At 42.9% G+C, this 25172-nt stretch overlaps 1 protein-coding gene and 1 long non-coding RNA gene across 6 annotated transcripts in view; both read left to right on the forward strand.

The window, feature by feature from the left end:
• The window catches only part of DAB1 (DAB adaptor protein 1), a 420799-nt gene that overhangs the window by 315424 nt on the left and 80203 nt on the right, over nt 1–25172 (forward strand). The gene's annotated exons all lie outside the window — the stretch shown is intronic.
• LOC309638812 lies at nt 12377–25001 on the forward strand. Its single transcript, XR_014251318.1, has 2 exons — nt 12377–16796; nt 16834–25001. It is a non-coding gene; the product is annotated as an uncharacterized lncRNA (long non-coding RNA).

Raw genomic sequence — 25172 nt, forward strand, 5'->3', positions numbered from 1 at the left:
TCTTTGGAGAAGTGTCTATTTAGGTATTCTGCCCAGTTTTTGATTGGGTTGTTTGGTTTTATTTTGATATTGAGCTGTATGAGCTGTTTGTATAGTTTGGAAATTAAGCCCCTGTTGGTCGCATTGTTTGCAAGTATTTTCTGCCATTCAGTAGGTGGTCTTTTCATTTTGTCAATGGTTTCTTTTGCTCTGAAAAAGCTTTCAAGTTTAATTAGAACCCAGTTGTTTATTTTTGCTTTTCTTTCCTTTGCATTAGGAAACATATTCCAAAAAATATTGCTATGATTTATGTCAAAGAGTGTTCCACCTGTGTTTTCTTTTAGGAGTTTTATGGTTTCAGGTCTTACATTTATATCTTTAATCCATTTTAAGTTTCTTTTGCTTTGGGAGATTGACCTAAGAAAATATTGCTACAATTTATGTCGGAGAATATTTTGCCTGTGTTCTCTTCTAAGCGTTTTATTGTGTCATGTCTTATATTTAAGTCTTTAAGCCATTTTGAGTTTATTTTTGTGTATGGTATGAGGGTGTGTTCTAACTTCATTGATTTACATGCAGCTGTCTAGCTTTCCAACACCACTTGCTGAAGAGACTGTCTTTTCCCCATTGTATATTCTTGCCCCCTTTGTCAAAGATTAGTTGACTGTAAGTGTGTGAGTTTATTTCTGAGCTCTCTCTTCTGTTCTACTGAGCTATATATATGTTTTTGTGCCAATACCACACTGTTTTGATTAATGTAGCTTTGTAGTATTGTCTGAAATCTGGAAGGGTTATGCCTTCAGCTTTGTTCTTTTTCCTCAGGATTGATTGCTTTGGCAATTCTGGGTCTGTTATGGTTCCACATAAATTTTAGGATTATTTGTTCTAGTTCTGTGAAAAATGTCATGGGTAATTTGATAGGGATCACATTAAATCTGTAGATTACTTTGGGTTGTATGACCATTTTAACTATAATAATTGTTCCAATCCAAGAGCATGGGATATCTTTCCATTTCTTTGAATCATCTTCAATTTCCTTTATCAATGTTTTGTAGTTCTCAGTGTATAAGTCTTTCACCTCCTTGGTTAGGTTTATTCCTAGTTACTTTTTTTATTTTTTTGATGTGATTTTAAACGGGATTGTTTTTTACATTCTCTTCTGTTATTTCATTGTTAGTGTAAAGAAATGCAACAGATTTCTGTATATTACTCTTGTATCCTGATACCTTGCTGAATTCATTTATTAGTTCTGATGTTTTTTGTGTGGAGTCTTTAGGGTTTTCTGTATAGAGTATCATGTCATCTGCATATAAAGACAATGTTACCTCTTCCCTTTCCAATTTGGATACTTTTATTTCTTTTTCTTGTCTGATTGCTGTGGCTAGGACTTCCAGTACTATGTTGAATAAAAGTGGTGAGATTGGTCATCCTGTCTTGTTCCAGAATTTAGCAGGAAGGCTTTCAGCTTTTCACTGGTTAGCATTATGTTGGCTGTGGGTTTGTCATAAATGGCTTTTATTATATTCAGATATGTTCCCTCTATACCCACTTTGGCAAGAGTTTTTATCATGAATGGATGTTGAATTACATCAAATGCTTTTTCTGCATCTATTGAGATGATCGTGTGGTTTTTGTCTTTTTTGTTGATATGGTGTCTCACATTTATTGATTTGCATATGTTGAACCATCCTTGTGACCCCGGGATGAATCCAACTTAATCATGGTGTATGATCCTTTTTATGTGTTGGTGGATTTGGTTTGCTAATATTTTGTTGAGGATTTTTGCATCTATATTCATCAAAGACATTGGCCTGTGATTTTCTTTCTTTCTTTTTTTTTTCTTGTAATGTCTTTGGTTTTAATATCAGGGTGATGGTGGCTTCATAGAATGACTTTAGAAGTGTTCCCTCATCTTTAATCTTTTAGAAGAGTGTGAGAAGGATCAGTATATGTTCTTCATTGTATGTTTAGTAGCATTCCACAGTGACGCCATCCAGTCCTGGACTTTTGTTTGCATAACCTGCAATTCTTAATCTAACTAATTCTTTTTCCTTGAAGCACCCCTGCTTCTGCCAGGCAGAATTGGGCACTCTTTTCCCTCTGCCACTTTATATCTTGGATATATTATATTTCAGTGATTTTAAGATATTTTTTCTCTCCCATTTTAACATTTCTGCAATAAGGATTTGGCTTACCGTCTGTAGCATCTTGGAGTCAGTGCAATATAGTGTTTGCATTGTAGTTTGTTCTGTGTCTAGTATCATTATTTGTGTGTCTGAGCTACCTGAGGATAGAGACTGTGATGTATTATCTTTGTATTCCCTAGTGCCTAGACAAAGCACTCAGCCAGTGCTGTTAAACAAATAGGAGAATAAATGGACAAACAATATAGTTAGGTGTCTGATTCTGTTGGGTAGCACAATCTTTTTGGATATATGCTAACATCTGAAAAATAACAATAATAGCAGCTGTGTAGCACTTGCTGTATGCCAGGCACTATTTGAAGCACTTAACATATATAAGCTATTTACTCACTTCATCTTCACAATAACCTGATGAGGTAGATTTTATTTTTATCTTCATTTCACAGATGAGGAAACAGGTTCAGAGAGGTTACACAATGTAGTGGAGCAAAAATTGCTACCCCAAGATGTCTCTTTGGCATGTGAATCATTTCGAGCTAAAAACAATCAGTGTTCAAGAGAGTCGGGAAGAAACTTTGACCTTCCCCCTAACTGCCTAAAAAAATTTCGATGGAGGAGCTATTCCCAGAACAGAGCTATCACCAGAGACACCTGCAAAGAATATGAGCGAGGAGGGGCCTCAAGAGCAGAGTCCACTCTGTTTCCCATCGTCTGTGCATGGCCCAGAAAACGTTTATTTACCAAACATTTGCCTTTCCACCAACTCCATGTGAATTGCCTTCCTCTCATTTGAAGTCTCAAGCCAGTACCCTCAACATCCACTTTTTAGCTGAAGATGGTATTTAAGGTGACAGCTTCAGCTATTTTGGCAAGTTACTCAGTTTTCCTGGCTCTTTCCCATGTAAACATGTTATTAGACTTTTGTTTGGTTTTTTTCTCCTGTTAATCTGTCTCGTAGCTATTTAATTCTCAGGCCAGCCAGAAGAACCTAGAAGGGTAGAGGAAATTTCTTCCTCCCCATCAGTAGCATGCCCAAGATCCTATAGCTTAGTGATGATGGAGCTGGGATTTGAACCCAAGTGTTTTGACTCCAGAGCCTGCAGATCTCAAATAATATGATCCCCAGGGCTGTCAACGTAGATATATTTAGTATTTATATAATCCTAATAATTTCCCCAATGGTTGTTGATGATTATTTTGGTTTCCCTAAGTGGGCCCCATGATTGCTTATAGTCTGGTAGAACATCAATCCTTAAGTTGTAATCCTCCATTTTTCTTCTCACATCTTTAAACAAGGAACAAGCCATAATTTATTCATGATAAATCAGAGACATTTATATAATGCAGTTTGGATTTTTTTTTCCACTGTGGCTTATAAAATGTTTTCATAGGATGTTAGAGGTCAAAGGGATAGTAGAAAGAATCAGTTCAGCAGTTTACTTCCTCTGTCCTCCAGATACACTGGGCTCTAGTTAAATGATTATGGGTTCTGAAAGTGTTTTCAGATAAACTTGAGTTCAAATTCCAGTTGAATTCTTATGATTTGTGTGACCTTGGTCAAGAATCTTAATCCCTATGAGCCTCAGTTCCCTCATTTTTAAAACTGGAGTTATTATTTTGCATGGGTGTTGTGAGGATTAGATATTATATAAATAAAGGACCAACCACAATAGCACCAAGTAGACAGTAAATAAATGTGAGCTATTATTTCAAAAAGAGAGAAGCTCTATTTACCTTTAATAAAGTTGTAAAGTATAATCAGAATGGAATTTTTACCTGGCTTTGATTGGAGTTATATTAACTCCATGAGGTCACCTTCTACAACTTATTCAAGAAAAATAAAGCTCCAATTGGTAGTTAACCATGTTTTTGATAAATAAATAAAAATTAAACAATGATGTACTAATACTTAAAGCAGTTTGGGTGACATGTCCCAAAACCTGGAGCGCACGGACACCTTAGTGCTTAGCATGACTTTTAGGAGTTATGTGATCCTCAGGTGTGGAAGAGATTTGCTCCCCACCTTATAGCCGTGGCTCCTCCACATTTCCAGCCCCTGCAGTTAGGACCCACATGACTAAATCTGGCTATGAACTGAAGTGACATACATCACTTCTAGGCCCATCTCATAAGCATCAGATGCTCCTTCTTCTCCTACCTTGACAACTATAAGGCCATAGGGTATGATTTGGAAGCATCCATCAACCTGGGCCCAGTGGGACTCTGTAATCAGAGTCCCTGCCAACCCAGGTTGGACATGTAGCTTGAATCAAAGATGAACCTTAGTTGTAACAAGCCATTGAGATTTCATGGTTAACCTAGCATATGTTTAATATATTAAACCATAGGCCTTCGAGGGTACAGTATTTCAGGCAGTGCTTATAAATTTTAGTTTTTACAACTGAAAAAAAAATCATTCTTTTTTTTCTTTCCTTTATTAATGTGTCCATCCATTCATCCATCAGCCTATTTATTCAACAGACATTTTCCTACCACCTATTCATTGCTAGATTCTAGTCTGGGTACTGAGGATATAATAATTAAAAGTCTCCATCATCCCTACCTTCTTGGGGCCAGGATCTAGCTGGAGAAACAGACAAGAAAAATCTAGAATTATAATACAATATGGTAAGGGCTGATAGATAAGGGGAGTGTTATGGGAGCCCAGAAAGAGGGACACCAATCCTAGCTTCGGGGGAAGTTGAACAGGGCCTTGGTGGATGAGTAGGAGTTTTATTTGTTCTATGAATGTTTATCGATCAGTTACTCTATGCCAGGTTCTAGGCACTGTGGATATAGTGGTAAGCAAGACAGGCAAGACAATATATAAAGACATAAATAAGGGAACAAATTCATTTCAGAGTAATATTATGAAGCCCACAAAAAAGGGTGACATGGTAGGGTTGAACTGAAGGGGGCAACTTTAACTGGGGTGGTCAGGGAGGCTCCCGTGAGGAGGTGATCTATGAACTGAGTTTACCAGGGCCCATGGACTTCAAGGCCCTGGGGAGACATGAAAAATGCAGCTCTCAGGGTAGACAGGGGTGTGGAGCAGAAACTTACAGGCTTATTGCTATGTCAGGTATTGCTGGGACATTTCAATTTTCTTTTGCTGGATGTTTTTTTTAATTTCCTTTGCTTGAAATAGGGAGTTTAAGTCTATCTCCTGCAGTGGAGGTATCCATTATTGGACTTGCGTGCGTTTATTTTAGGCATTTCAGAAAGCAGTACTCTGAGAAGAGCCAGGAGAGAATGTGCAGTAAGCTTTTAAGCAAAGAAGTTGAAGTAGGCTATCGGTGTGCTTTGTGGATTTGGAAAACCCACAGGCTCTGCAGTTAGAAAGGCCTGGGTGTGAAGCCCAGCTCCACTGCCTTTCCAGCTGGCTGATCTTGGGCAAAGAATGACCTCTCTTTGCTTCAGTTTCCTCATCAATTAACTGGAGACAATAATAACATCTCTCCCATAGGCTGGTTATGAGGCTGAAATAAGATAGCGCCTAAAAGTTCTTAGCATGGCAAGTGGCAAGAAGAAAACACTCAGTCAATAGTATCAGCTGTGATTGGTATGATTACTGTCATTCTCATCTTTATCATTATTGTTATCATCGCCACCGTATTTATTGTGTTAGGAGGCATTATTCTTCCCTGTCTCTGCAGTGATTTTTTATGAGGGCTTTGCTTTCATTTATTTCACAAATTACATTAGACTCCTATCCCTAGTATATCAAGTCCCAAATTCTCCTCCTGGCAACTGAGGCCCTCTTTCACTTGTTTTTGACCAGAGTAGTTCCACCTCACCTCCCACTGTTATTAACCCTACTCTCATTACTCACATCCCAGGGTTTTCTCCTCCAAATCGACCTCCATACTTTTATTCAAGCAGGCTTCCACCCAGCTTTGAATGTCCTCTTTCTTGACTGTAATAAAATACGCTGAGACTCTGCTCTGTGCCAGCCATCAGGGTGGATACTTTACATATATGATCTCATTTATCCTCACCTCTAAAATGCACCTGAGACTAGGAGAGAGAAATTTCCTGCCAAATCCAGGCTGCTGGGAAACAGTGGACGAACATTGGTGATAACTATACACTTTCAAGACAGGACTGGGCACCTGCTTCCTCCATCTTTCTGGTCCAGGGTAAGGTATCCCCAGCCTCAGGGGCCTCAGTCCATGTTGTTCAAAGTAGGAAGACAGAACCAAGGGCAGGCAAACCAAGGCCAGACGGACAAACGAGCAAGGCTCTCTGAAGAGACCGAGACTCTTGCCTCAGTGAGTCCCACTCACTCTGAAGAGTCATTGGAGGTTAATGCTGAATTTTCTCAGCTCTAGGTGGAATCCTGTCCTGCGTCATTGCCTTGCTGAAACATTCAGGGTAAACTCAGTGCATGGGTACAAGAGTTTCCTCAGAGCCAACCAAGTCAGCTGAGCCTGAGGGAGAGTGAATTTTAGTATATGGAGAAATTATAGGTCAGTCTTGGAAAGCTGTAGCCAAAGAAGGGCTTTTAACAGGAAGCCACTAATCGGTGAAGATCGAGGAAAATCAGGTAGGTAGGATGAAGAGCACGAATAATGCAGGGCACGCGGTGAAGGCATTAAGGCTGTCAACAATGTCAGCCAGAGTGGTTGGAAGGTACTTTTCTGTGGTATAGAAGGAGGGCAGGGCTACTTTCCCAGAAACTAAATCCACCACGCTCTGTCTCCTGACTTACACCCAGCCTGGCTTTGTGGGAATTTGCATCCAGTGATCCTGGTGTGATATGGGCACAAAAGACAGGATTGCACACAGGCAGCAATGAGGTCCTTCAGGACCTGATCAAGGAGAGCTACCCACAGGAGACACTCTGTGATACTGGTTTCCTAATAATTTTAGGAGACGTATCAAATTGATCAAAATGAAATCCTGCCCGCCCTAAAGAAGTGAATATGTAATGGAAATCTAGGATGGGACTGGCCGACTCCAGCAGGACTGCATCCAAAATCCCCCCTTCTCCTCCTATGTATAACCCCTCTGACCTCAGGCCCTCTGACCTTTGTAGACAGGCAGCTGAGAAGGTACATCTAAAAAACAAATCTCCATGTATGTAGGTGAAAGGAACAAAGAGATTTGGATTTTGCTGCTAGAATTGCTCAGACTCATGAGGAAGGGTGGATGCTGTAAAGGTTTGCAAGCTGAGGTTGGGCTCTGTCCCTCCTGTGAAAGTAGCTGCTGAAAGTAGAAGAGACACAGACAGCCAAAGCTGCCCTGCTGTGTGCCTGCCTGAGAGCAGGGACTCCATAAATATTACTGAAGGGGTGAAAAAGTAATGAACAAGTGAAAGAAACTATACTCAAATGGAAAAAAAAGGAAAAATAAAAGTTTTGAAGATGTCATCTAGATTCTTAGCAGTTGAGTCCACCTGACATTCTGAGCCCTCTCCTAGGTTCTTACAGAAATCATCTCATTTAACTCACAAGTTTATGATGTGAAGTTTATTAGTCCCCATTTTACAGATCAAGAAACTGAGGCACCCAGAAGCGAAATTATTGCCTAAGGTCATACTAGTTATTGGAAGACTGGGATTCACTCACCACCGTCCATTGATTGGATGCTTGTTATGAGCCTGATAATGTGTTTTATATGCAATATCCATTTTATTTCTCATAGTCACCCTGCAAGGAAGGTGTTTTACTATCCCCATTTTGTTGATGAGGAAACTAAGGCCAGGTCTCCCATTGTAAGTTAGATAAGGAGAGATTGCTCCAGTGCTGGCACAGAATGATTTCAAGGCCTGAATCCCAGGCGTGAGTCTGGAACTGGGTCCACTGAGCATGAGATGTATGTTGTTTCTGTGCTAAGAAGCCTCAGAGCCAACAAGGGACAACACCTTTTGAGCAGTGCGAGGTGCCCAGACTCTGCATCTTGGGCACGCCGCCATGATGCAAAGAGGGAGGCGTTGGGGATCCACCTACCTCTCCCTGAACCTCTGTCTCGCTTATGTCATCTGTGCTGCTTACCAGCTCTGGAATCAGCCAGAGAAAGAACAGGCTGGACACAGCCATGCACTGGCAGAGTGGCTATGAGCGCCTAGGTCTGTCTGGCTCTTTGCATGATCTCCTCACACCTTGTACCTGTTTTTCCTCTCCTTCTGGGAATGACATGAGTGAAGCCCCCTCCACTCCCTCTCAGTCATTCGTCACTCCTTTCCTGAACCAGAAACGGACTACTTCATTTTGTGTCTGGGAAAGGGAAGCCTCGGAGGGATTTTTTTTTTTTTTTTTTTTAAGGTTGGGAAACTAAATTGTATGGTTTCTAAATGCTTGTCTTTAGTCTCAGAATGCAGGTACTGAGGGCTTACCCCACCCCTATACGGATCAAAGGCATCTCCCATGGGATCCCCCTTAGTCACCCTGTACTTCCCCCTCAGGGCACCTGGCACAGCACATTGCTGTTGCTCATGCACGGCTTCCTTGAACTAGACCTTGAACTCAGGAGGAGCAGGGGCAGTGTCTGTTTCCGCATTGTGTCCCTAGCTTCCAGGGCAGTGCTTGACACCTAGCAATTACTCAATGAATAATTCTGTTGAATGAACAAAGTCATATATACAGTGGTGATGACTCACGTGCCCCTGAGAGTGTGTCCTTACAATGGTGTGGTACCCTCCAGGAGGTACACTTCCTTATTCTAGGCCAGGATAGAGAGACTCGGCCCAGTTCCTTTTCTGCATCTAATCCCATGTTTCAGAAAGAGAAGAATGCCAGTGAGAGTCTTCATTGATACATCCGAAAGAGTCAGACAGGCCTCGGTTCAAATCCTAACTCTTCCACTTCGTAACTGGGGAGCGTTGGGCCAGTTACAGGATGCTCTCAACTGGGGGAGGACTTCCCACCATAAGAGCAGGTACATATTCAAAAAGAAACAAGAAGACAAGAATCAAAGCAAATAAAAACCTAATACTTACATAATGTTCACTAGATGCAAGACACTATTTTGAGTGTATTGAATATTATGCCCTACTTAATCATCACAACTCCTTGAGGTGTAGGAACCATCCTGAGGTTCATTTTATAGATGAGCAAATTCAGACACAGAGGGGCATACATGTTTACCCAAGGCCACACAGCTAGTAAGTGGCAGAGCCAAGATTTGAACCGGCAGCCTTGTCCCAGTGCCCATATTCCTAACCTCTGCACTTACTGTTTCTATCAAGATGATACAGAAGGAACTTGGATGTAGGATTCAGAAGGTCTTCAAGGGTGACCTGCTTCAGATCTGCTGCTTACTAAATGTGACTTGGGGCAGATTACTTAACCTCTCTGGGCTATGTAATGTCCTCATTATGTCATGAGGGTAATGAAACAAGATAATGGATGGGATAATACATTAGGTGGAGCTTTAAAAGCTATAAAGCTCTTAGCCCTTCTAAGTATGAACTAGATATTAACTGTTAGATGTCAGAGAGCTTTGAATGATAAAATGAGGTGCTTGCCTTATATGCTTTGGATCTGCAAAAACAATGGGGAGTTTTTTTTTCAAAACAGGGCAGAATGGAGGTGGGGAGGGAGGGAGGGTGAATGGATGGATGGATGGATGGATGCATGGACGGAGAGAGAGTTTATCAGTATGTTAGAAGACATACTTCAAGTAGAGGACACTTAACAAAGGAAATGTGTAAGAAGCAGCATATTATTGTGGTCTTGGATTTGGGGATTAGAGAGTTGGAGCGGGGTGGGTGTCCAATCCCAGGACTTCCACCTTCTAGCTGTTTGAACCTAAGCCTGCAACTTCACCTCTCTCCTCAGTGTCCTTCTCTGTCAGATAAGTGATAATAAAACCATCCTCATTGGTTTGTCGTGAGAATTAAATTTGATCCTATAAGAAAAGCGTCAGGCTGGTAGGAGGTGCTCCAAAACATACCCCCGTTTCCCACTGGCTGAGCCCCTTGCTACTTCCTCTCACATCCACATGATGCGAAATTTCTAGATGCCTACTTTTTGGAATTTATTTCCTAAAGTGGGGAGAGGGCATTCAGGATAAACGCTCCGTATTTTCATTCCTTTGCTTACCTGCTGCAGGTGCAACTGGTGGGGGAAACATTCCCTTCAGCAGGGGTCCTTTGTTCTGTGGCAATTAAAGGCGTCTTGCTAATCCTTCAGCTTCCCAGATGTTTTCGGAGCTGTATTTTTAGCTCATCTCTTTTATATGCCTCACTCGAAAGACATCTTATTATTCATTTCAAAACTTGACAACTCCTATCACTTTGTCCCCTCGTTCTATTCTGATACACGGAGGAAGAACGAAATGGAGCAGTCTCAAGCCAAGTTTTGCTTCTGCTCAGTTGAGACCAGGGGTGTTAAGGGTTTCTTCTGGCCGCCTCTGCTCTGGACCCACTCTGGGAGTCAGCTGGGTGTCACAGGTGCTCATTCCCATCCTCATCTGCCTCGTGTTATAAGATATGCAATTATATGCTGCGTGTAGGTGCACTCAAGGGTCCCGCCCGTGCTCCTGTGCAGACACAAGCCAGGGGTGGCCTCACACTTCTGGGACCAGACTGGAAAGCACGTAGGAGTGAATAACAGAGCGAGGATGAGCATTTCAACCTTGAGTCATTTACTCAACAAATACTTATTAAGCATTGACTGTGCACCGGGATTTGTGCTAGGCGAGGGCGTATATTTTGCATAAACAGAGAGGATATTCCCTCACGGGATACGCTTTGAATGACTTTGAAGTAACAGTGGCAGATTTATTAAGCCCTTATGGTGCTCTGGGCTCAACACGCCTGCGTGTGTGTGTGTGTGTGTGTGTGTGTGTGTGTGATTCATACAGTTCTCATAACAAGTCTGAGAGGTAGAGATGGTTATACCTAGGATCCAGGTGAAAAAGCCAGCTCACAGAAAGGGTTAGTGCCTAGCCCGGGGGTTACAGCTCGTGAATAGAAAGGCCCTGTCTTGATCTCTGGCTCCAGAGCCTGGGCTCTTAACTACTTAGTTCTACCCTCCCTGTTCTCCACCCAGAATGCCTCCTGCTCCAGGGCCATAATAAACAAGGTCGTGGATAACGCGCTTAGCCCAGGGCCTGGGCTTTGCACTGCAGGTGGAGATTGTCATCGCCTGTGTGGCGTCAAAGAGAAACACAGCTGGATGCGACAGTAGTGAAAACAGATTTTACTCAGGAACTCCTGACAGTAGGGGAAAGAACTGAACTTCTTTCCAATTTATGCAGAGGTGCCTAGGGTTTGAAGGGGAGAATGAGGGAATGGGGGGGATGATGAGTGGGGACTGTATAGAGTCAGGGAGTAAAACGTTACAAAAAACAGGAAATGGGGGTTAGCCCATGTGAAATTCATGTGGGTGTGATAACCGGCGCTTATCCAAGCTTGGGCTCCAGCCTCCCACAGAGACTGGGAGACCAGTCCTACCTCCAGGTGTTGGCTGAGACAAACAATAAATTCTTTTGGAAACCTTGAGTTATCTTAGGCAGGGACTTGGAGGGGTGCACGGGCCATTAGGGATGTGGCCTTGAGCTGTCAGAAACGATGCTAGTGTTTTGTTCAAGTCTTTATTGGCCACGGTTGAGGTCTAGTCGAGCAGGGGGCTCAGAGGAGCGTGGCTAGAGTTTGGGAAGGAGTCTTTGTCACTAGTTCATTCTACTTTCCATTGCTGGTCTGCGGGATCCTTGCGCCAGTTCTGCTCTGGGCAAGTCACTGCTCTTCTTATCCTCATGCAGATTCACGAATGGACAGCCAGACAGGTTACAGATAGGTGCACAGATTACAGGTCATTGCAAGTCAGAAGAGCAAGTGTTTGGAGCACAGGAACAGCAGCCGAGAGGTTCAGGGAGCACAGAGGCGGGTAGCCAACCCAGCTGGGGACGGGAACCCGTCAGGAGTCCCGGCACCAGTTCTTCAGTGGCTCAGCCCTGGGGTCGCAGTAGACTCCTCAAAGCGACACGACAGGCCTCCACATTTTGGCCCCACCGGCCTCTGTCTCCTTCGGATGACACTGCGAGGTTGCTCTGGGAAGAGTGCACAGAAGGGCCAGGCAGATGACCTCATACCCACAGCCCCTGACCCCTCAACCCCAGAACCCCTTAGAATTCCCTGAAGCCACCTATTCGGCTCTGGCGTTTGCACATGCTGCTCCCCTCTCCTGCCTTGTCTTTTGCTAGCCGGCTCTATTGCCTCCTTTTCCTGGCAGCCTGCCCCGTGGGGTTAACTGCCCCTACTGGTAGGTCTCGGCATCTGCAGATCTCGGCGTCGCTAAGAAGGTGCCACACCTGCTTGCGATTGTCTGGGCCCCCGGCTGTGCCCTCTAGACCACGTGCTTGGGGAGGGCAGGGGCTGCCTCTGTCCATGTGCCTTTCACGTGCCCTGTGCTGCCACAGCAGCTACCTCGCAGCAGGCCTTCAGCCGCTGTCTGTGACGTGAGAATCCAGGCTGTTCAGCTCTTGCCCGGTGTGCTTCCTGGCCCTCCCAGATGCCCCATCACTTACATCCGCCAGCATCTCCCGAATGGGCACCCCGAGGCCTGGTACAGTCTGCAACTTCCCCAAGGTCAAAGGAAATGGTGGAGCCTAGGAATGTTCCAGACCCATCTGACCCCGGCACACAGACCGTGCTTATGCATGGACTTCACCAGGAGGCAACACAGAGCCTCATGCTGTGAGGTTGGGAGCATATCCAGTTGTCTCCAAAAACCACCAGTGCAGCCAGTGAAACAAAGCGGCACCCCGCCATCATCACTGCCGCTACCAGCACCGCCATCCAGGTTTTTTTTGTAAGACAGAACCCCTGTCATCTGTGGATCGTGGATTGTGGGCGGGGAGCAGGGGTGGATGAAGGTAGGATCCATCTTCGGCTCACAGACATTTTTTGCCAGACTGTCCCCAGATCAGAGAGTCTTATGCTTCTACAGCCCAGGGCAGAAGCCCAGTCTGCAGTCTGGCCAGGGCCCTTGGGGCCTCCTCTCCAGCAGGACAGGCGGTTCACCTGTAAAACCATCTGTCACCTGTGAGCCTCCTTCCCGGATGCTTCGGCTGTGCATGCCCTTGGCTCCCATCCTGATGGCCCCCGGCAGGGAGGGGCTGCTCAGCTCCCTGTCCTTCTCCAGCCAGAGGATGGACTCCCTTTGCAGCCTGCTGAAAGGGTCAGCTGCACTCAGGTTAACAGCAGAGTCAGGTAGAAAGCTGCTGACAATTTCAACCACCCCAATGTTTTAACCTGGCCTTCAAAAGCCTGCATCCCCTGGCCGTGGCCTATCTTCTCACACTGCCACTCTCCGAGCGTTGTACGGGTTAATCATCCCAAACGGATTGCAGTTCCCTATGTATAACATGCAATTTGATAGCATCACATCTCTTTGGTATCCCTCTGGATGGAACATCTTTTTTTTCATTTTGAATTTAATTTTTATTTTATATTGGAGTATAGTTGATTTACAATGTTGTGTTCATTTCAGGTATACAGCAAAGTGATTCAGTTATACGTATACAGATATCCATTCTTTTTCAGATTCTTTTCCCACATGGGTTATTACAGAATATTGAGTAGAGTTCCCTGTGCTATACGGTAGGCCCTTGTTGATTATTTTATATATAGTAGTGTGTAGATGTTAATCCCAAACTCTAAAGACAAATATCATGTGATATCACTTATATGTGGAATCTGAAAAAAACGATACAAATGAACTTACTTACAAAACAGAAACCGACTCACAGACCTTGAAAACAAACTTATGGTACCGAAGGGGAAAGGGGGCGGGGGGAGGGTAAATTAGGGTCCTGGATGGAACATCTTCATCCCTACCAACCCTAGGAGCACCGATTTTTACCAAGTCAACTCCTACTAATCTAGTCCATGCAGGCCTTCACTCCTACCCTGTTCTTACCTTTATTATGACATGAACGCAACGTTCTTTTATTCAGTCAGCAAATGGTGACTGAGCCCCTACAAAGTGTCAGCCGCTGCCTGCGTTGGGTGCTGGGGATGCAGTGGTGACCAGGACCTGACACGGGGACTGCTTCCCTGGTCTTCACAGACTAATGGAAGATACAGATATTAACCAGGCGGTCATGCCCGTGAAGGGATAATTACAGACTGTGGTATGCGTTAGAAAGAAAGGGAATGGGTTTCTTTGAAAACATTAAAGAAAGGCACCGAACGAACGCCCTGTCTCCCCAGAGACTATGAGCTCCCCAGGGGCAAGGATCCTGCCCTTGCATTCCCAGCACGGTGCCTGCCACGGGGTTTCTGGGTCAAGGGAGATGCTCCGTTACTAGAACGGAGTCATGGAACTAAGTCGGAGCTGGGCCAGCAGGTATTTGGGGGCCGGAAGCACGAAGTGAGCGAGCCAGGCCTCCGTACAGCTGCCCTCACTTGAGTACTGCTCCCTCTGAGCCTGGCACAGAGATAGATGGCGGGAGGAGGGGACGAAGGGGTAAGAGAGCAAAGAGCTGGGCAGAAGCTGCCGATCGCTGCCCTTCAGGAGGCACCCCGACGCGATAAAATGGGCGTGAAGTTTGCTGCCATCACGCCGACTTTTGGCACCAGCTCTGATCTTCACCGCTGACCGAACGTTGATTGGGCAAGTTGCTTAAGCCCTCTGAGTCTCAGTTTCTCATCTCTAACTGGAAAATGATAGAGCCGAGGGTTAGAATTTCTTAGTTCGTGTCAATTTTGCCCTCTGAAACCCAACGGTGAGTTGGAGGAGATGGCTGCAGGATAGTGTTTGGTGTATTTCCAACGAAAAAGGCAATTTTGTGCTGATTTCTTTTCCTGACAGTTCATTTTCCAAGGCAACAGCCTAACAAATCATGGGGCCAATTAGTGTAAGAGAAACAATTGATCCTGGTACTCAGAGAGCTCAGCCCACCACCTCAGTGGTTTGGTGGTGTTTATTTGGGGAAACGCCGCACAGCACTAAATGGGAAATAATTGGATAGACGCTGTTATATATTGCACGGCGCTGCACCACGCTCGGCTTCTGATTCAAGTAGCAAGGTCTGGCAGTAATAGGAAAACTAAAGGCTTTGCTATCCTGCCTTGAAAAGCGGAGCAAAGCTGGCAGGGGCCCATCTTGCCCCTCATTTTACAGGTAGGAAAATTGAGTCTCAATGAGGGAGTGGAGATGGGGCTAGATACCTAAGATTTTGTTGTTTCACTACTGCATCCTCTCGGCAAACTCCTCAAACAAAGGGATCTGGAGATAAAATAAGGAGGTTGCTGTATTTCTTTCCTGGGGCTGCTATAACAAATTACCACAACGGAGAGGTTTAAATGGAAATTTATTGTCTCGTAAAGGCTAGAAGTCTGAGATCCAAGTTTTGGCAGGATTGACTTCTTCTGACCACTGTGAGAAAGGGTCTGCACCAGGCCTCTTTCCTGGCTTCTGGTGGTTTGTTGGCAGTCTTGGGTGTTCCTTGGCTTTAAGACACATCATCTGGATCTCTGCCTTCATGTTCACAAGGCATTCAGTCCATGTGTCTGTGTCCACATTTCCCCTTTTCATAAGGACACTAGTCATATTGGATTAGAGGCACACCCTATTCTAGCATGCCATAATTTTAACTAATTACCTCAGTAATGACATTATTTCCAAATAAGGTTGCATTCTGAAGTCCTTAAGTTTTAGGACTATAGTTGACCCTTGAACAACATGGGTCTGAACTGCGTGGGTCCACTTATATGCAGATTTTTTCAATAAATACATACTACAGTACAATCTATGGTTGGTGAATCCGCAGATGCAGAACTGCAGATACACAGGACTGACTGTTAAGTTATACATGGATTTTTCTACCACACAGGGGTAGGGGGGGAAGTCGGGGTTGGTGCCCCTAATCTACACTTTGTTTAAGGGTCAACTGTATTTCCAAATAAGGTCACATTCTAAAGTCATGAGGTGTGGGACTTCAACCTATGAATTTGGGGAGGCTACAATTCAAAATGTAATGATCACAAACAATTTAGAGAATAGAATCTTTGAACTGGAGAGGAAGAATCATTTATTAAGCATCACTAGGTTCCAGGCAGGGTACCAGGGTGTTACTTAGTTCTCCCTCCAAAAGAATGAAGTTACAGATGAGGGCACTAAGGTTCAGAGAAGCTAGGTAATTTGCCCAAGTTGACACAAGTAGTATGAATAGATTTGGATTTCAAGTGCTGACCGGTGTCTATCCAAAGTCATGTGTTTCTTCAGCATCCAAGTGTCTTATTAAAACAGATCTTAGAAACCATATTCACCACTACCACCACCTGCTATCCACCTCAATTAACAAATGAAGACACCAACCTTCTCACTCCTAATCCAGCATTCTTCCCACTGGCTGCGTTTTAGTCACATCACTTTCTTGTAAGTTTCTCTCTGGCATGCAAGACTTCTTTGTGACCAAGGCAGAGGTTAATTTCAAACTGGTTACAACACAAAAAGTAATTTTCCATTAAATATAATGACCTGGTTTCTGCAGTGACTTGTGGCAAAACCTGCTGTTTCATTTCCATTCATTCACACTCATTTACCTACCTGCTATAATAATTTTACACCAGAAGCTGAAATGTTGAAATCATTGGTTACATTACTAAACACCCACAATGGTTATTAGGATTCTTCATGCAGAAAGAGACAGAAATAAAAACAAGAATTTTAGGAGAATAAGAGTAGAGGCAGTTGACGTACATTCAAAGCTGTATTCAAAGTTGCCTTAGATGTGCTCATCGCTCCCGGGGTTTCAGTGCACAGAGGCTGCCTGGGTTCTGGAGCCAGCCATACCTGGCAGCAATCCAGGGTCTACCATATCAGCAATTTGATCTGGGTCAAGTTCTTCAACCTCTCTGTGTCTCACTTACGTCAGTAGTAAAAGGAGGGGAAGTAATATGTAAGGTTGTCAGGTGAGTGAAATAAATGAGGATTACATATGTAGAGTATCTGGCACGATGCCTAGCACATAGTAGTCATTATCTGGATAGTACCCTTTTAAAAAACATAATGAAAATTAAATCTGAATCCTTATGCATATTTGGAGAATATTCCAAGTTTGGGATATTGTTTTCCCCAGAGTTTCAGAAGTATAAAATTGTTTCCATATTTATTCAACCTGAACTTTTAAAAATGTTGTTGCAAATAGAACCACAACTGGCTGATGTTTATTTATGCTGGCCTTGGGGAAAGCAAGAAGGAACAAAGAAAACTGGCAGCACTATACTGAGCTCTTCTGAATGTGCTGAACAACCCGTTGTGTTTTGGACCAGTGGTTGCCTGAGGTGGACTTGATAAAGGCCTTTTGTCTGCAGCCTACTTTCAGTTAAGTCACTGAAGTGTTCAGTGCCTTGGTCTCTCCTGTTCTCAGAGAGAGGAAAAGGGAATGGGAGATAGAGAAAGGAGCGTGCTAAGATTTAATTTTTTTCTTTAACGTATTACCATGAAAATGTTCAAACAAACAGAAGATTTCACCTTTCGCCATATTTGCTTTCTCTGACTCTCTTTCTCTTTAGATAGGTTAAGAGATCAATAGATCAATAGATATCTAGATAATAAATAGCTGCATTAGATGTGCTCATCGCTCCCGGGGTTTCATTGCTTCTACTCCCTTTCTGCAAACAGTGCTAATAATATAGTTTTTAAATGATGAGTTCACATTGATAATTCCAATTCAAATTTACAATTATTGGCTTATTTCTTAACTTTTACATGTAGATCTCATTTTTCTTTAACTGAAAAGCTTGCTTTCTAATAACAGTGTATTTATGTATTGTTTTTATCCTAACATATACCCAAAGCAATTTCAAAATTGCAATTCCAATACGAATTACTGCTAACAATAAACCAGGCATAGACTTGAGTGTCAGTGAGATTTGCTGAAATCTCATGTTAGCCTGATATTCCCTGGGCAAGTCACTTCTTTCTGAGCCTGTTTCTTCCTGTCTAAGATAGGGATAATGGGGATCACTGTATTGTTCAGAAATCTTTTGGTTGCAAGTAATAAAAAACTCACTTCAGTCTTAAGCAACGAAAGGAATTCACTGATTATATAACTGAAAACTACAAGGTTAAATTTCTCAGGACAGTGGGATCCAGGTTGTTAGATGATGTCATAAAGTTTGAAGCTCTCTCTTTCAACTCTTTTCTCTTTCCTGGTGACCCAATTTCCCAGAAGACTTTCTTACCACCCTCTGGTTATTCCAAGACTACTATCCTGTGAGTTCTAAGGAAGTCCTGACATGAGGGAACCATGCTTGGTAATTGAACACTATGTTACATAGTCATTAGATCTTTTTTTTTCTTCAAGATTAAATCAAAGCCTTTATTAAACATCCCTCCTTCAAACCACCTGCATTTAAACCTATACCCCTGTCCCGACTTTCGAACTGGTAGGGCTGTGCACGTGTCTTTGTCACCTGATGGGTCAGATCCAGTTGGGTCGCACAATGCTGAAAAGCCACGCCAAGACACACCACACGGGGCAGACCTCCACGGTTCTGTGCCCCCTCAGGATCTAGGCAGAGGTTGGCAGCACTGGCCCTGGAATCAGAGCTCGAGCACAGGAGGCCAGGAAGCAGAAGTCTGAGCCTCCTTGTTCCAGACCTAGCCAGGCAGAGCAGATAAGCTGCTCTTGTCTACCACTGGGTGAGGGTCACGCATGTGTTTTTTCTTCTCGTCTCTGAAGAAAAGGGTGAGAGATGGAGCAGGCAGTTTTCAGTTGTGTGTGGGTTTGATTTAAGGCTTTGGCTGTGGTCTGTTGATATATTAAAATACTTTCTGGGAACGCCATCTCAGTTGTCTGGGAAAAGATTCAAAGTATTCAGAGCCTACTGTCAACCAGATACCCTGCTAGACACATTAAGTGATCTTCTTCACATTCCCATTGTACAGATGAAGAAACTGAGGCTCAGTGAGGTAAGGTGACTTGCACATGGCGACAAAGCTGAGATCTAAATCCTTCCATCGCACGACATGCCTTTTGGAAATGGGGACAGGACAACACAATATACAAACTACTCTGAGTGTGAAGCAAAAGAGGAGCCCCCTGACTTACACATACACACGTATTGCTGGCTTTTGAGAGCTCAGACCGCATCTTCTTCATTTCAGTATTTCCAGGTGTATCCGAGTACCGAAGGGCTTTTAGGCATGAATGCGAATTGAATGAGAGAGAGGACAGCTAGTCCAGCTCGGCACCAACTGTGATTATGCTGTAGCACATCCTCGGTCATGGGATGTAGAATTTTGATTGAACCCCAGTGTTAGGAAATTAGTGCTTCACACAGAAGCTCGTTTCCTACTGAAGGTGGTTTTTATTTCTCCTGAGCAGAAATCTGCTTCCTTGTCACTTTGGTGATTGCTAATTGATTCAGCACACCTGGCTCCACTTTGCCTGTTAGACAAATTTAAGCCTAAATCATAGGTCTGGAATGCTCTCAGCTAGCACAACTAGTTCATCTCCCTATTTTTAGGCAAGAACTTTACTCACATGGTTCCAGAGCTGTGTGTTTATAACATATGTTTAGAGAGTTACTAAGAAGAAGCTGCCTTTTATAGCTGTTGTCTTGTTACAAAGTTTCAAAAGAAGTGTTAAGAGCAAAAAAGGACATGAGTATTTACTGAAGCCAACCTCCTTATTTTAACAGCTGAGGAAAGGAAGTGTTACAGAAACAGAAGTAGAGCCAGTAGGGTTGTGGGGAGGGGGTTCGAGGACAGACTTGGACTCAAGATTTTACTGACAGATTCATTCATTCAAATTATTCATTTAAAAATAGGTACTGACGAAGTCATTAGAGAAAGAACATAGGATGGGGTTTCCAGCAACTGGAAAAAGGGGAATGAGGAGTTAGTGTTTAATGGTGCAGATGGTCACTTTGGGGAGATGAAGAAGTTCTGGAAATGGATGGTGGTGATGGTTGCAGAGCAGTGTAAACGTACTTAATGCCACAGAGCCATACACTTAATAATGGTTAAAATTGTAATTCAAGTTGTGTATATTTTTCCGCAATAAAGATATATATGTACTAAATCCTTACTATATGTCAGGCACTATACTTGATGTTCAGGATAAGATGAGAAAAAAAAGATATTGTTGCTGACACACTGGAGCTGATGTATTATATATATAGGTATCCATATATACGTCATGACAAACTAAAGAATCGTCCCATATAGAAAAGTCCAGGAAGCTTAGTATTTTATGTAACTTGTATAAATAAGTATAATTTTTTTAAAAAATTAGTATAAGTGAGCAAAAAGTCCAGTTTTTAAAATCACTAATAAGTTCACCATTCAAGGGAGAACTCTTGTTAAGATTTTATCGGATGTTTTTTCAGACTTTTTATACACATACATAGATGGATAATCATACTTTTTTCAAAAACAGGATCATATTGAACACACTGTTTTGTCATATGCCTTTATTTTTTCATTCAGTACCATGTTGTGAATATATTTCCACAGCAAAAAAGACATACGTTCCCAAGATGATTTTCAGTTCGCTGCATATTATTTCATCTTATAGCAAAATGCAGTTACTTCAACCAATCAGTTAATGCTCAACAGTTCAGACATTTCTAATTTTTCACTATTCTAATAGCACTGCAGGGAATATCTTGTATCCAAGTCTTTGCCCACATCTTACATTATTTGCAGATAATTGAATCCCTACAAGAAGAATCATAAGTCAAAGTTTGTGCATTCTGTTAAGGCCTTGAAACATACAGCCAGTCTGCCCTCCAGAAAAGTTGCAACAAATCACACTCCCACAAATAACAAAAATAACCATGATGGCCAACATTTACATAGCCCTTACAGTATGTGCCTTGCACTGCTCCAAGCCCTTTATATATACCAGACTAAGTCATCCGTCTTCCTAACAGGACCATGAGAGAGGCACTGTTGGTCCCATTGTATGTATAGAAAACCAAGAGCCCAAGAAAGTATGTTTCCCCATACTTTTGTCAACACTGGGTATTATCTCGTTTTTCTCATTCTGGTGGCGAAAAGTGGCAACTCAGTTGTATCTGGTATATTTTATATGAATCAGTTTAATATTTCCAACAACTTTTTGGATTCTGTATCATTCTTCATATTATACAAAAAGAGACGCCTCAGAAAGTTCACGGGACATGCCCAAAGTTACACATCCAGTCAGTGATACAGCTTGGATTTGAATCGTGTTCTCTCTGGCTCCAGAGTTCATATTCTTTCCTCTGTTATCAGGCTGCCTCTTCAGCTAGAGACTGGGATCTTTGGAAATTTGGTCTTGGCCTTGAGTAAAGCGTTCTAGAAGATTTCAGGATGGGAACTTAGGGAAGAATTCACTCTGACCTACTCCGTTGAGCACTTGACGATGGGGTGCCTGGAGGCTGGTACAGAGGTTGCCTCCCAGCCTTGTTGGCACTGCCATGCAGCAAATGCATCCAAAAATATGTTAGAAAAGAGAAAGGCCTTTATAATGAGTCTGGGTCTCTCTTTGTCTTGTGAGATTTTAACTACCGTAATTGCCTGTAGTGTGAAGTAGTGTATTTTTCATGTATCTATTTTTGTTCTGTGGCTATCTGCATGTCTGCTTTTCTTGTTTTGTTTTTTTATTAACTCACTTGAATCCTGGTGGGTGTTTTTCCCTTGAAGAGTATAGCCTCAGGAAGACACACCCTCTCATACACACACATACACACACACGATAATAATATGAAGGCTAAGTAGGGTAGAATTTATTCTTTAAAAAAAGCTAATGGTAAAGTCTGAGCAGATGACTTTCTAATCCATACTGTATTTAATTGGCTGTATTGAACCATACTACAAATTAAGTCTTCTCTGTAATTTATCCTGTCAGACAATCACCCTGCAAACAGTTTGGTACTTCATTTAAACATTGGTAAATGGCTCATGGAAATGCTAAGAAAAAAATGGTGATCAGATAAGAAACCCTCTGTTTACAGAATGAATCCTATGTGAAATGTCATGAATTAACCTGATGGAGTCAATCATTGAGCATTTATTGAGTGACTACCTTGTGCAGTGTACATCTTTGGATAGCTTGGTTCTTCCTTCCTTCCTTCTTTAATTCACGAAACCTTATTTAGCACTTATTGTTCAAAAGGAACAGTATTAGTAACTAGGATAAGACTGAGGAGAACCGGACATGGATCTTTCTTTCAAGGAGCTAACATCCCCAAAGTGGAGAGAAAACAAATGCACAGATGTTCTCCAGATGTCCTGTTCTCAGGACCTAGAGGCCTTTGCATGCTCCATTCTTTCTGCCTAGAATGCCCTTTCCCCCTGACTTTCTGGGGACTTCCCCTTTATCCTTCGAGACTGAGTCCAAGGTCAGCTCCTTTGTCAAGTCTTCCCTGATGCCCCTTCCCATTCCTGCTCTGACCCTACATAACCCTTTAATCTAAAGCTTGTCTTCTTATATTGTGGTTGTTAGTTTCTTTGCCTGCCTGTTCTATGAGATTGCAAGGGCCTTGAGGAAGGGACTATGTTTTAATCTTTTGGGTAGATGTAGCAGTTAGCATGAGATCTAGAAAAGAACAGGCACTCAATAAGCATTAATACATACCGTGTGAATGACTATATGCATGGATAAATGAAGAACAGGCACTCAATAAGCATTAATACATACCGTGTGAATAACTATATGCATGGATAAATGTGTAGCAAAATTAAGAAGTATGAAGCATCCCAAATAGAAGAAAAAATACAACCCAGTGAAATCTAGGGCTGGGAATTATTACTAAGGGAAACAGGGGAGTCAGGGAAGGTTCCCTGCATGAGCAGGATGTTGGAGCTAGACCTTGAGCATAGGTATGATATAGTTAGGTGGAGTTGATGAAACACGGGTCAGGGGAAGAAGGGGGCAATCAGCAGAGAAAACAACATGCATAAGGGCACAGAGGTGGGAAAGTCCAGAACCCAAAGGGGGACGATGAGCCCTTCAGATTATTTTCACCCCTGGGAGGAAAGTCAGACAGGATTGGGGAGGTTATTCTCTGAATCGGCCTTGGAATTCTGCAGCAATAACTTTCATCTGCAACGAGAGGGTTCGGAATAGGAGGAGTAAATGAAGTGGTGGTGGAAAGATCGGGTGTTCTGGAAGACTCTCTCTTTAAAATCAAATATCTGCTTTGATTGGGGGGCAGTGCTTTAATATCTAGACTAAGTTTTTCGAAGACAGAAACTCTTTTCCAAAGGAAGGGTGGAAGAAGAGCACCCAGAAGCTGCCTTTCCTCCGCTCTCTCCCTCTCCCTGTGGCCCAGGATTCTCTGCACCTCCAGAACAACCCATGACGCCCCAGAAACTCCACACAGAAACACTCCTGGGATGAAACGGTCCTTTTCTCCTGTGACCAAGGGCCTCACCTCCCCTTTGTGGCCTTGGCTGCTCAGCAGATACCACAGGTAGCCAAGCCCCTGGGCTTCCCCTTCCAGACCATGTGGCCTTGACCTTTTTCTTTGAGATCCTGATAGCTGGCCTTGACCCCAAACCTTCTGACTGATGACCCTTTCTGATATCAGAATCCTGCTGGAATCCAGAATAGCCTCAGCTCTACCTCCTTCTCCAGTTCCCTTTCTTCATCCCAGCTTATCAGAGATCATGGTTTTGTTGTTGGTCTAGGGACCCAGGAGTCTAAGGAAAGGAACCTTGGTTCTAAATAATCTCATTTCCTCTTTTCAATGCTTTGTCATCCTGAGTAGGGAGAGTGGGGCCTGGGTTAAGTATTGGTCCAGCCAGAACACAGTCTGACCCTCAGTCCTTTCATGAATAAACTCGGAGGTGAACTATACAATATTTAAGTTTCCTCTGGCTCCAACTGTCTTTGATTTGTGCTGTTAAAACTTGTTTGAAGACATGGAGCAATTCTGAGGCTCAGTGAACAAGTATTTACAAGGTCCTCTGTGTTGCCAAGATGAATGTGATAATGTGGGATTAGCAGGATTCTAATATATTTGTATGTCCAAGGATCTGTATGACATGTGCATGGTTTCGGTTGGAGAAAGTGCAGACGTATCCCCTTACTGGCTCTTCGTTTCCAAATGAATGAGCCACTTTCAGAACAATCCTTTTTAACATGTCCTAAAATTAACTCTGGGAAAAGGTAATGTTACAAATACTTTTAAGCACTTTATGCACACACACAGCTACACTTCACGAGGCAACATTAGATATCATCAGGCGTTAAAAATGTTTTGATTTTAAAACACTTAATGAGCATTCCCAGATCAATTAAAACATCTCCATCTGCTGTCTTGCCTAGTAGGTGATATTTTACCATTGCACAATCATCTCCAAATCTAATTCCACCAGGAAGACTTCTAATTGTGGTTTAATTTTAGAACAATATTCCATTTGGCAATCAATAAAGTACTGTCGTCAAACTTTGATTCAATAGAAGATGTGAATAACATTCACTGTATTATGCAGAGAAAGAAATACTTGCAGGAAAGGGAGAGAAGGAAGATGCCTTTGTCTCCCACTTTCCCTATTGTATACCATTCGATCTCACAAAAGCCTCTAAATCAATACCCCCATGTTTCGTGAATATCAATCTCATCAATTTTACATCATTAACACCATGAAAAAGCTACTGCTCTCTGAGCAGTTTTTCTCTGCTAGCTAAATATGTTCTCTTAATAAAACAGGAAGAAATGAATCTTGATCATTTTACTAACAAATACTTCCTTCTTCACCAACTTTGTGTCAAAATCCACTAGAATTATACAGTTGTCTTATGGCCACTTGAGGGGCTAGGGTGACCGGGCAGTGATACCACCCTCCAAGCATGATGTCCAGTAGACACTGGGCAACCTGGGCAGGCTTGAAACCACCTGGAGAGTCCCAAGAGTAGTAAAGAGATGAGTGAATGGCCAGACTCTGGAAGGTAAAGGTGCAGCAGCAAATTCTACTGCAGAAATGATTCCTAAGGTCAGAAGCCCGGAAGGATGGCAACAGGCTGGGGAATGGACATTTTGGAAGGTCAGGGCCAATAATTCAGAACCAAGGCAATGGCCTTCATGAGAGGCAGGTGCCCACTGTCCTGAGAGGCTGGCTGTGTGGTGTGAAATCCAAATGGCTAAAGGATCCA

Source organism: Balaenoptera physalus (assembly GCF_965194825.1).
Source record: "Balaenoptera physalus genome assembly, chromosome: 1".
In the NCBI taxonomy this organism is placed as follows: domain Eukaryota; kingdom Metazoa; phylum Chordata; class Mammalia; order Artiodactyla; family Balaenopteridae; genus Balaenoptera; species Balaenoptera physalus.